The 13,383-nt window shown below is 42.4% G+C and overlaps 1 protein-coding gene and 1 pseudogene across 1 annotated transcript in view; both read right to left on the bottom strand.

Moving 5' to 3' along the window:
- Chn2 (chimerin 2) overlaps positions 1–13,383 on the bottom strand; it is a 265,682-nt gene that overhangs the window by 163,457 nt on the left and 88,842 nt on the right. The window lies entirely within an intron of this gene.
- Positions 7,944–8,808, bottom strand: LOC129680208 (40S ribosomal protein SA-like; annotated as a pseudogene).

Raw genomic sequence — 13,383 nt, 5'->3', positions numbered from 1 at the left:
GCAGTTTGGTCTTCATGTGGGTTCCCTAGTAAGGGGAGAGGGGCTATGTCTGACATGGACTCTGTTACCAGTTTTTTGAACACTTCCTCCTGGCAGGGCTGCCTCTCCAAACCACGGAGGAAGAGGATGCATTCAGTCCTGATGTGACTTGATGTCCTTGGGTGGGTTGGGGGGGCACCCCCTTTTCTAAGGAGTAGGGGAGGGGGGATAAGAAGAAGAGGGAGGGAGGGTAGGACCCTGAGGAGAGGGGGGAGGGGGCTACAGCTGGGATGTAAAATTAATTAATTAATTAATTAATTAATTAAAAGAAATAAAGGAAAATTAAAACTGTACCCATTAAAAGGATCAATCCATCTCCTAGGCAGCCGGCCACTGAAACCACCATTCTACTTTTTGTCTCAATACACACGTGTGTAATAGTGTCCTACCATGCTCTCCTCTTTGACTGGTTTATTTCATTTACCAAAATGCCCTCAGAGTTCATGTATGTTGTAACATGTGCTGGAATCTCTTTCCTTTTTAAGTTAGAATATTCCTATGTATGCACTGCCCACTCTTTTCTCCTACTCATGCATGTTCCAGTGGTTGCTTGTATTATTCCAGCTTTTGGCACCATGAAGGACAGTGCTGTGAACATGGGCATGCAACTGGCTCTCTGAGAACTTGTGTTCCATGCTTTGGGGCAGAAGCCCATAATTAGAATTACTGAATCACACAGCCCCCATACAATATTAATATGTATACTGTTGGGTGATAATGACAGGAATTTGGGGTCTTTGTTTTTGGTTTTTTGTTTGTTTGTTTGTTTGTTTAGGATTAGAACTTCTCAGGCAGACGTCTTTATAATCAAATGGGAACGGTGCTCCTTGGACAGAGCCGAGTCTGTGGCTCTGAGGAGCTCTTGCATTGTGAAAAGTTTCTAAAGATAAACATAATTCATGGTGAATTATGCCCCATGGACTACAGTAAGAACCCTCACTAGTAAAAAGGGCACAGAAGCTATAAAATAAAGAGAAAGAAAGGAAGAGAGAGAGAGAGAGAGAGAAAGTACGTCCCTGGGTATCATAAGCGAAAATAAATGCATTCGGTCTTAGGAAGCTTAGTCTTTGCTTCTTAGCCAAGCTGGGCAGCGGAATCCCAACGATAGCATTTCTCTAAACTAGCCATTCTCCACCCCTTCTCCCTGTGTGATAGCATGTTCCTCAAGAGGGACCTGAACATCAGCCCAACAGAAGTGTGTACCTCAGGAAGCTGAGGAGAATGGAGACCAGTGGCTTGGCCATTAGCACACCCATGGGCCTGTTGAGTGATTCAGGAAGTCTGACTGCACATGAGCAAAGAACTGAGGCAACTAAGCGAATATGAAGGCTGACCTTATTACAGAACAGAATTAGACAGAAAGACCATCTTTAAGAGACAGTGCCCCAGAGATACGAGGGGAGTGATTGCCCATGATGGGAGGAGCTGCTGGTGAACGCAGGGGCTTTCTGTGCTCATGTTGTGGCCATCAGCATGCAATGTAAAATCTGAGGAACAGTGAGTGGCTTCAATTCATGAAGCCTGGAAAGTAGGGAGGTAAGAATGAACAACTCACACATGCCTGCGGTATATTTTAAGCTAGTATTTTGCAAGTATAATAGGTTATTTCTCTTCCTGTGAGAGTCCATTTGTTTTAAAATAATGCCATTATTTGGGAAGTCTGAGTTTCCTAATACCTCAATTTCATTTTAACAAATGAAAACCTAGGAAAATGCATTTCTCAAGCAGAAGAAACAAGTTTCATCACGTTCCATGCTCAAGTAGGGAAGCCACATGCTGTAGAAGTCTATAGATTTCTGTATGACCTTACAGAACTTATTTTTCAGAATCTCTGCTTGCTATTAATAATGCCCACACAGCAAGGTCCCTCCACCCTCTGGCTTCTTTTCCTTTCTTCTTACTCCAAATTAAATGCATAGCGCTTGGTGAAACAATTTTGCTCATATTAACTCCTCACCATTTTACCTACAGGATGAAAGATAAAATTATTTGGGGTTTTATGGGTTTTGAAAACTTATTCAGAAAACTGTATTTAAAAGAAAAGTCAGAAGAAAAGGAGGAATGAGAGGAAGAAGGCAGTTGGAAAAATACAAGAACAAAAATAGAACAAGATGAGCAAAAGGTTATGTTTTAAAATATCAAGAAGCAACAAGCAAGCCAGACATGGTAGTGTACCCCTTTGATGCCAGCACTCAAGAGGTAGAGGTAGTCAGATCTCTGTGAATTTGAGATGAGCCTGTTCTACACAGTGAGTTCCAGGCCAGCCAGAGGTACATAAAAAAGTCCTGTTTCAAAATAAAACAAACAATGATGACAAGAACACCACACACACACACATACACACAGACACACACACACACACACACACATACACACATGCACACATACACACACCAGGTAGCCATACCACATGATGACTGATAGATCATGTACATGCAATCAGTCACCAAGTTCTGATGGGACAAGGGTTGTGGAGGTTTTGTGAATTCAGGACTGTAGTTGCCTCAAATAAGAGAAGCTCACTATAAACTAGTGACACATGGATACATGAGACAGTATGATGATACCAGAGCAATTCCCGCAACGTGTTCTCTAGACTCTGGGTCAGCTTCTCAACACTGCTCCATCTTCCTATTTAGTATTTCAGATGCTAAAACAATACCTACCACATGACAAACACTCAGTAAATAGTTGTCACTTGATCAGCTGCTCAATAAGTTTACATAGATTTCTATATGCAATTCTCAGGGCTTGGAACCAAAGAAATACAGATAAATGTAAAATATAGTCCCTCATCTAGAATGTGGTAGGGAAGATACATGTGGAAGGGTTATGATAGTTAATTTTCATTGGCAACGAAACTGGAAATAACATTACTATGGAGACAGTGTCTCTGCGTGGCTCTGAGAGGCTCTGAGAGCATTTCCAGGGGTTTACCTGAGGAGGGAGGGCACACCCAGGACATGGGTAGCACCTCTGGGCTTAGAGTCCAGCATGAAGGAAAAGGAAAAAGGAGGAAACAAGAGTGCCATGGCTCCTCTTTCTCAGTTTGTGATCTGTGAGAAAGTGGCATGCCCCCGTTGCCATGGAACTGCCTGTACTGTGCCTTCAACATGATGGACTATGTTCCCCCAAACTGTGAACCAAAGTCAACCTTCCTCTTCATGGTTGCTCTCTTGTGTCATGTACTCGTGACAGCGACGAGAAACGTTGACTACTAGAAAGCTTATAGTGGTGCAAAATAGCAAGTGCATAAATTAATGTGACGCTGGTGCTACACTGCCTGGGTTAGAGACTGGCACTGCCAGCTCCTACCTGCAAGGCTCAGGCAAATCAGTAAACTTCTCTCCATGATCGACTATGACACAAGGTTGTCACAGAGACTGTCTGAGTTCACGTGCAGGAGTTATGACGTACACGACACAGGTGAATGTCAAGAAGTGGAGAAGAAGTGTAAAGTTCCTAAGAGTGAGTTTGGCCTGGTGCCTCTGGCCACGCATCTCAGTTACTCGTGTGGCTAAGGCAGGAGTATCATGGGCTGAAGGCTTTGCCGGGCTAAAGAGAGAGTTCTGGGGCAGGCTAGGTAACTTGATGAGGCCATGTCTGAAAGAGTTAAAAGACATTCTGACTGGAGAGAGGTGGCACCTCAATTTGTATTCTCTGATGACTAGTGAAGTTGAACATTTTTCTTGTTTACTGGCCACTTGTACCTTGTATTTTGAGAACTGCCTATTTCATTAAGCCATTTATTGTTTGGGCTATTTGACATCTTGTTACTGAACTATTTTATTCTTTGTATTGTCTATATTTCAAACTTCTGTTAGAGGTATGCTAGCAAAGATTTTTCTCCTATTCTATAGATGGTATCTTCATTTGACTGTTTGCTTTTCTGTGCATAAACTCTTTGAAGTTTATGAACTTTATTATTTTAAAAAACCTTGCAAATAAATAAAAATATCATGCACCAAAGTTAACCTGATCCAAAGTTCATAGAACTCGACAAACTACATACTTAGAATAGACATTTGGAGCAGAAGTTGTAAAGCATCACATTAAGTTTCTCACTTTCATTCTCAAGTATATTTTATCCATGTATCCGGAGGTTTTTGCTTTCATGACATTTGTTAATTGTTGACAGTCTTTCCCAAGAGCCTGGAGTACTATTCAGGAAGTGCCTGTCAATTCTCTACTTTTTCCTCGATCTGTTTTTACAATTTCAAGACTTAAATTAAAGTTTTTATTATTATTATTTGGAGTTGATTTTAATATAAGATGAGAGATGGAGATTTAGTTTCATTCAAATACATATCATATATTATGAACTTATATCATTTACAAGAAATGAATGTGACGACAATGATCACACTAAGTAAATTAAATCAGTCTCAGAAAGACAGATATCATTTGTGGGTCCCAACTACATAATGCTGTATATGTGTAGATGACATGAAAGTAGAAGTGAATAGATCTAGGGCAGTGACTCTCCACCTTCCTAATGCTATCTATGGCCTTCAGTTCCTCATGTTGTGGTGAACCCCAGACATAAAACTACTTTCATTACTACTTTGTAGCTATAATTTTGCTTCTGTCAAGAATAATAATGTCAATATCTGGTATGTGAAAAGGTTGTTCAACCCTCAAAGCAGTCACATCCCACAGGTTGAGTATGGGGGTGACTTGAGGCAGGAAGGAATCTTCAGTGGATCAGGAAATGAGCCCTATCAGACTCTCAATCTTTCAGCTCCTTGGTCTTAGATTTCCTACACTCTGTATCTGTGCGGAGTAAATTATGTTGTTTATAAGCCACCTAGACTATGATGTTTTTGTTAAAACAGACTAAAACCAACTAAGAGCCTCATTTAATTTATAAAATAACATCTTAGATTTTTATGTTTCTTTTCAAAAGAAATATGAATTCATTACAGAAAAGCTAAACACTACTACTGGGCCATAAAAATTAAAGTTACTCCTAGCCCTATTCACCACAGTAACCATCCCCATTTTAATATTTATCTTTCCATTATTTATAAAGGTATATTGATTATGCATTTTTATTTCAAAAGCACGATCATATGGTATCCACTGGTTTATAGCTTGAGCTTATAAAATTAAAAGTGAACACAATTACATGGTGTTTAATGTTCTTCTACATGATCAATTTTAATGGGAACTGTTCAACTCTGCGAATGTGTCATAATTTAGTTTTATCTACTCCCTTATGTGAGCACTTGTTTCCTTTGTTTTCTGCTACTGAACATTCCTACTGATTAATCTCTGCACACATCCTTAATCCTTTTTAATGTGCCTCATATGCATGGCATCAGAGTGAGGGAAGGAAAAGCATAAATGCACTCTGCAAGATCATCTATGTACAGATTGGCCCCAGAAAGTGCTATGTGTCTGCCTCAGGAGAGAGGGATGGGAGACACCTCTGTGAGGTGGACAAATCCTGCCTAGGTGAGGAGTCTAAAGGACAGATGCTTCAAGTCTCAGATACAGTCAGTAAGTAGTCAGGAGCAACGGCTGGACTAGTGAGTCCTGTCTCCACCTGCAGGGCGTGGAGGTAGCCAAGGACCCTCCTTGGAGCTCTACCCAGGCAACAGGAGGAGAGGAGGTCAGAATATCTCCCAGCAGAGACCTTTATGTTAATGAACTGATGGGTAAAAACACAAAGCAACCAGCAACTCCAAAGTGCTTTAGCTATCAGTTCTCTTATAGTATTTCCTAGGATTGGGCATCTTGGATTGCCACCTACCACTTGTGCATGCTCATCAATGTCCAAAAGAACAACGAAACAAAAAAACAAAATTAAAAAAAAAAAATCCCACTACCTTTTAAGGCTTGCTGCCACTTGAGTCATCATGAATATACTAATAGATGGAAGTGATGCTAATTGTCATGTGTTGGCCTTTATGAAAGGAGAAGCAGGGTGGGGAAGGTCTAAATCTCACTCACATAGAAAAAGAGACTGGATCAACCCAACCAGGGTGCTCCCCTGGAAGACATCAGTCAAAGGAAAAGCAAAAGAGGAGAGCAAGCCAAACACTTTTTGTTCTGGAATCCCAGCTGTCTGATTTCTAACCCAAAACAAAAGCAAACAAACAACTGAGACAGGCTTTAGTTACTTACTAAAATGTGTCATTATTAAAAACAAGCACTGAGTTCTCTGGCTTTGCTGTCTGGTGGATACCTTCTAGCTCTGTTGCACATCTTTTACCCATTCATTTGTTTTTGGATCCTTCGATCTCTTGTTCACTGATGGGTCCTCTGCTGTATGCAGGACATAGTGTTGTCAGGTTTGTCCACATAGCAGTGAACTAAAACAGATTGGTCACTCTCCCGAATGTGGTCAATAAAATAAAATGAGACAACAGAGGCAAATAAGTGATTGTAAAATGTTATGGAGGAGTACGTGAGGAACCAAGACAGAGGCCAACCAGCCTCTACAAGGGCGATAAACAGGCATATGCCATGGGGAGAGCCCTGCTGTTATCCGTACAGCTGTTTAATTTTGCTGGACCATCAGAAGACTCTCTCCTCACTGTTTTGCATCTAGGTGTGGGCACCTAGAACATAGTTATGAGTGGGTTTTCCCATTTCTGAGCCTGGTCTAGATAAAACATCCATTTCTTTTCTTTTCTTTTCTTTTCTTTTTTTTTTTTTTTTTTTTAAAAAAAAACATCCATTTCTTTGTCTTGCTGGGTGAATGTATATGATCCTACTGAGACCTTTGAGAAGGGACAAGAGGATTGAGAGGTCATGAAGTGGATACACGGGGCATTAATATACACATCTACCATGCCCACACTGGATTGTGTCCTGAAGAAGCAAATAAGTCTAACTGTTTTAATCCTCTGAGGTTTGTGGTGCTGGGACAAAACACTTAGCACTTGACAGCGCTGGCTATTACCCACTCCTGCCATTTCCCAAATAGGGGTTTGGGACTGCCCCTTTGAAAATGTTATCACGAGAAAATAATACTCTGAAGACTAAGGAGACGTGGACATTACCAATGACGAATAGAAAAAAGAGGATTTGATTGTTACAAAAAGTGCCACGTCATCGCTTGTGACAAGACAGGATGTGAGAAACTGGCCAGAATGCAGGCCATCACCAATCACCTTCATCTAAGCTGACTGGGTGCATCCCAGTGTTGACTCTAAAGGACTAATACATCTGCTGTGACAGGGAGTTAGTTAGAACCCATACACACCTATTGTACTGGATACTGCAGTGATCTGACACACATTAACATGATACACAGACCGCTGGAGCTGCGACTTGGTGGCACAAGCTTGGAACCTAAGCTCTCAGCAATTCTGGCGGGAGGATTGCCAAGTTTGGAGCCAGCTTGGGCAACATAGAAAGACTGATCCAAAATAAAATAAAATAAAATAAAAAAACAAGTGAATGAATCTTGAAGACCCTAAAATAATACAGACTAGAATAACAAAAGTAAAAACACAAAGGAAACAAAAGAGGAGGAGAAGGGAGGAAAAGAGACAGGAAATTAAACCGAACCGCTTGGACGCCTGCTCCCTGGAGGTGTGTTGTTGGAGGGTGCCTGTCACAGGCCACCAATATAACAGCTCACTAAGCGTTGTCCCCGCAGCCTTGTTCTTTCCTTTAGAGATGCGGGTCTCCCTTCCTGTTATGTACCCTCCTCTCAGTGGACTCTCATCAACCTCCTGTCCGGTTGGCACTGAGAGATTTTGCCTTTCTCCTGTGCTGTCATATTATGGAACTCCTTTGTCATTTATTAAACAAATTACTTACTCAAATACCCTCCTATCCCTTCATGTGATATCAGTACTTTCATTTTCTTTTCTTTTTTTTTCTTCAGCTTTTAGGAACTTTATTTTTTTCTTCCACCCTTTTCCCCTTTGCTCAGGTGTCTGCAGAGCTCAGGACCACTCAGTCGTGGCTCCAACTCACTCAGTGGCCTACACTGTGGAGGCTGCTGACCAGTTCTCAGTGGCTGGCTGGGCACTCCAGTCTTCAGTAGGAAACTGATGGATGGGCACAGAGGGCACCCATACACCTTCAGAACCTGCCACCTCTGCCTGAGCAGCAGTGAACTCAGGAGCTGGCGCAGTCCATTTACCCTGGAATTCCTCCTTGGTCATGGCCTTCTCATCAGCAGTCTGCTCCTCTGTCTCAGTCTCCTCTGAGTCTCTGCAGAAGTAAAGATCAGGCATAACCTCCCATGGGTGCTCATGGAAAATAGTGCCATGCTTGCGGAATACTTTCCGGGCCAGCACCCACCACATCAGGCCCACTGAGTGAGCTCCCTTGTTGTTGCACGGGATGGCAATGTCCACATTGCACAGAGGAGAATCTGTTGTACAGAGCAATGGTGGGCAGGTTGACTTAAGAGGCCTCTGTGAAGGGCTGGTGGTCAGCCCTGGGATCAGTCACCATCAGAAGCCATGGCTCCCTGAAGGCTACTTGGATCTGGTTAGTGAAGGACCCAGGTGTGAAGTGGCCAGCAATTGGAGTGGCTCCAGTTCCAGCAGCAAACTTCAGCACAGCTTGCTGGCCAGTGTTCCTGGAGGAGATGACGCTGACATCAGCAGGGTTCTCAATAGCAACAATAGCTCAAGCTGCAAGCAACAGCTTCTCCCAGGTCCTCTTCATATTTATGATGTAGATACCATCACTCTTCCTTTTGTAGATGTATTGCTCCATCTGAAAGCCAAGGTTGGTACCACCTAAATGGGTTCCTACAGCAAGGAATTTGAGGACATCTTCCTCCTTCATCTGCAGGATTTAAGGGCTCCTGGCATTCTGTAAGTTTCCCTTTAAGTTACAATAAGAATCAAGAACAACGCTGCCATATGGACCCATCCCGGGGCAGCACAGAAAGGCCAGGACTTTCATTTTCAAGAGCTATTTATTACCTTCTTAGAATACACTTTCCCTCCAACAGTTTTGAAGCTTGAAGCAACTTCCCAAAACACCAATAAAGCAATATGATGCTTTGATGCCTGCTTCTTAAAACACACCAGTTTAGGGACTAATGCTTTATTAGGTGACACCATGTTGAACTAAATTGACTAAACACTGACTAAACCTATAAAAGCTCAGAGTTCCCTAGCAAGTCCTGAAGGGGCCTAATGTAGAAGGGACAGAAAGAAAAGTGCAGCACAATAATATCTGTAGTGTCTATCTGACAATAATTTCCCATTTTGTCCACCCATTATAATTTCATAATAGATATGAAATACAGAAAACCCATACTCAAAAATGGTTCAAGTGAGTATGTACTTTAGAGAGCTTTGCACTGGGGAGAGAAGATAGAGAAAAAGAAGAAGTAGGAGAAAGGAGAGAAAAAGGAAGAGGGCAAAGAGGAGGAAAAAGGGGGAGAGGAGACGAAAGACAGACTGAGATACAACATCTTTGAGCTTTCTTACTCAGAAGACTAAACCTGAAGCCTGAGAATCCTGTACAGATAGAGAATGTGGTTTCCATAGTCAGCTTGATCTTGTTTTATTTGGTGCCGTTGCTCTACAATGGCCTTGATTACTGAGCCTCTAAAAACTACCCAGCTATTGCCTCATCTTTCTCCTTCATCATGCCGGCAAGATTTAATAGCACATATTGTTCTTACAAATCACAAGCTTTGTGAGAAATCAGAACAGGTAGCGAAGTTTTAAATGTGAAATTTATCTTTGCCACGGTAGGTTTAAGGAACCCAAGGTGATGAACAATTCTACGGATGAAGGGTGGAGACGGTGAATAGCCAGGATAGGGACATCCTTTATCCCTCACACCTGACAAGGGCTGCCTGGCATAGAGTCTCAAAAATATCTGCTGGATATGGGCATTCCATGCCTTTCAGAATCTTACACGTATGTATGGGTGTATGTGTGTGTGTATGTATGTATGTATGTATGTATGTATGTACGTATGTATATATATATATGTATGTAATGATTTTTGAATAAGCAAAAACCATGGACGGAAACTCTATTTTTTTATCTTTCACTATCAATTTCCATTTGTTTCAGGTTAATTCTTTCTTTCCTGAAAGATATTTAGAGCAAAACCCATGTTTTCATAGATTACATTTATTTTATTTAATTTGTTGGCTTATTTTGGTTCTAGGGGTGGTACCCAGGGCCTTTCGCATAATGAACATGTGCTGTACCAGTGAGCCCCCCTCTAGCCCTCACAGGACTTTCGGGGAATAAGAAGTGGGGCAGCAATTACACTCGGGTGTGATTTAACCTGATTTGAAGTTCTGCTTCTCTCAGTTCCGAGCTCTTCCTGTTAGGGGTGGGCGAAGTCTCTTTCCTCCTGTGTTCTCTCATTACCCCTGGACTGGCCAGCTAGAGTCTCAGTCTCTTCTGCCTCTCTAGGATGAGCGTGGCAGTAGGACAGAGCATCTGGGTGAGGAGAAGGGCTTCCAAAGAAGTCAAAGCCCAGAAGTCACCAGGCCCTTCCTTCCGTGGTTAGCTCAGCATGGCTGGCTGCTGGCCGCAAAACACCTTCTTCAGTGGCTGGAATGTGGAGGCCCATCTTCCCTTTGGAGGTTTCATGCCTCCGAGAAAAAGCTCTCCGGACAGAATCTAGACTGACTCAGTGCATTGTCATTTGTGCTTCATGGGAAACAGTCATTTCCTCCTTCCTGGTACATTTATCTACCTCCTCTGTCCTAGGATCAGAAGAACTCTCAGCCACGCTGGAAAATGTGAAACACTAGATTTCCAAGGCAGATAGTTAAGGCAGTTACCACCACTCCATCACACTTTACAGTGTTCCCGTTGCTGTGTGGCCAGCTGTCCCTACAGCGGGGCTGGGCCTGTCTCCGTGTAGCTTCAAACTGCTTTCTCAGTCATTTCTGGATTCTTAACTCTCAGCTGTGTCTCACATTGGATAAACCTCCTGGAGATGCCAAAGGATCAGATTTAGTCATATGCAAATTTGACTGGCTCTGTTCCCTCTCTAATTTAGGTCTTCTATTCTCTTTCTTCACAAACTAGCATTTGGAAACTATTCTGAGACAGAGAGTCTACGGCATTTCAGGTGTTGGTTTTGTATTTTGTCCCTGAACCCAGTGATCCTGGCGTGCTCCATTAGCTGAGACTATTGCAATCATCAGTCTAAAGAATACAAGAGGCATAGCACAGTGCCTGGGGAAAAAAAAAGGCTTTGGCTCTTTCTGTCTCAAAACCCTCGGCCCTGGCATGGACTAGGGAATAAGAAGGATGGCTGTTAAGTAAATCAAGGCCCCAAAGAAAGTCCTAAAGGCTGGGAAATCTGCAAAACCAGTACATGGTAGTGTGAAGGTACCAGAGGACCAAAAGGAGGCACGGAAATGGGGATGAGCCTTAAGTAGCCATGTTTTCATCAAGTACATCATGAGAGTAACTCGGCGGGAGGTAGGCCTTGAACTGTCTGGCTATGGTGACCACAGGCTAACATGACAATGACTTGGGGAAATAAACATTTAAGTAGATGTCTTGGGGCTGGGAGACAGGTCAAAGTATCTATGATATGACACAGCTCAAAGTATTGAGTGAGGTCCTTGATACCTGGATGGTAGTGAGATAGGAAACTGGGTACAATACAATATTCTAGTATGTGTGTGCACGTGACTGGGTTCATCTAGGGTTTAGGACATACCAGAAAGGTCAGACCTAAGACCCTCTCTGTGGCATCCCTCCTAGCTGGTGCTGCACTTAGACCCCAAATGAATCCTTAAAAATAGACTTGCAGGTACCCAACACTTTGTTCAGTCATTCATCTGCCCATGAGGTTGTTTTTGGCCTTGGATGCCATGGAAAATGTTGCTAGGAGCATTCGTGTACCCATTCCAAGTGCCGTTTAAAGCTTTGGGAGAGCAGAGAGTAATTTTGAAACTATTCCACACAAGGAAGTTGCAAACTGTCTGGAATCATAAAACAATTATATCCACCCATTTCGAGGATCCATAAAGGAGGCTGGTGTTGAGGTGCCAGGGCTCTGGTTAGGAGAGCTTTCTGTGTCACATGCTTTGTAAGAATAATGACAAGTGGCTTTCTGGGCCCTGTGGGTTTAAAGACGACACATGGCCATCATGAAAGTGCTTAGAAAACAATAAACTTGCCACTAAAATGTTTAATAAGAACTCTAACTTAACTTCCCAACTTTGAGTAAGAGGAGACAAATGAATATTAATTGACTCTTCTACAATTTTAATGTTATGGTATTCTACACATAAGTAAATTTCGATCATGGTAAGATGTAGCTCTGAGGAATATTATGGCTTATGAGAAAAGTTTATCCTATGTCTTATAAAACGCCTATAAATATATCATATTTTAACCCACAAGGCCTAGGAATAGTCCGTTGTTTAAAGAATGGCTAAAGAAACTTTGGGTAAAGTTCCTCTTCATTATTCAAATAGTCCCCCAGTATATCTAATTCAGAGCTTAAAGCATTCAATTAGAATTATATCATCATTGCCTTCCATTATTTTGCTAAAATTTTATTATTTTGAGCAAAATAAAAGAGAAAAAAGGGCAATGTGTTCCTAAGATGATGACTCAGCAACAAAGAATGGAGGACCCTAGACACTCACCATCAAGGACTCTCTGTCTTTCTTTCTCTGTCTCTCTCTCTCTCTCTGACTCCTATCACAGCCAGCTTTGTTCTACTGTTTCACAGAACATCAGTTCCCATCTCTCCTTCAGAGTCTTCCTGCCTCCCCCTCATCTCTATGCCCTCCAAAGCAGCTTAGCACAATTAAAACACTGACAACTGTTATTGGGTCCCCTGCTCCCAGTTTCTCCAGTCCTACATACAGACCATTGCCTCTGTTTTAAAGTCCGTATTCTTCCGCTTAACTTGTAAGACCAGCCATTATCAGACCCCAGTGTTTCTTCCAAATCCTGTTTGCATTCAGTGAGTGCCTTGAATTTCTACATCTATTCTCATTGGGTTCATTCTGCCTTACTGTCTCCATATCTCACTCAGTGCTATTTTCTCTTTGGGGAACCCCTCTACTATTGTAGGCACACCCAGCCTGCCTTCTATCCCTATACTGCCTCATCTGGTAAATTTTCCTGACCCTCCTATGCTTTCTTCTATGCTCTCATTGAGAGAGTGCCATTTGTCTCTTCAGATGCTGCCAGCTTGTAGCCCAAGCGCTGATTACACATGTTTCAGCCCAGTCCCCTATGCTTCCATTTTACAGGAGCTCAGTTCTGATACAAGACTCATGTGGGCTGCCAGGCGACAGCAGCAACCTTGATCTATGTCTGTGTTACTCTTCTAAGAAGCCAGAGTCTGGAGTTACATGCAACAATAATGATGTGTGTGTGTGTGTGTGTGTGTGTGTGTGTGTGTGTGTGTGTGTGT

The sequence above is a fragment of the Psammomys obesus genome, unplaced genomic scaffold, assembly GCF_907164565.1.
Source record: "Psammomys obesus unplaced genomic scaffold, mPsaObe1.curated_primary_1811, whole genome shotgun sequence".
NCBI classification, from domain to species: Eukaryota; Metazoa; Chordata; class Mammalia; order Rodentia; family Muridae; genus Psammomys; species Psammomys obesus.
This window is presented reverse-complemented; position numbering and strand designations above follow the sequence as displayed.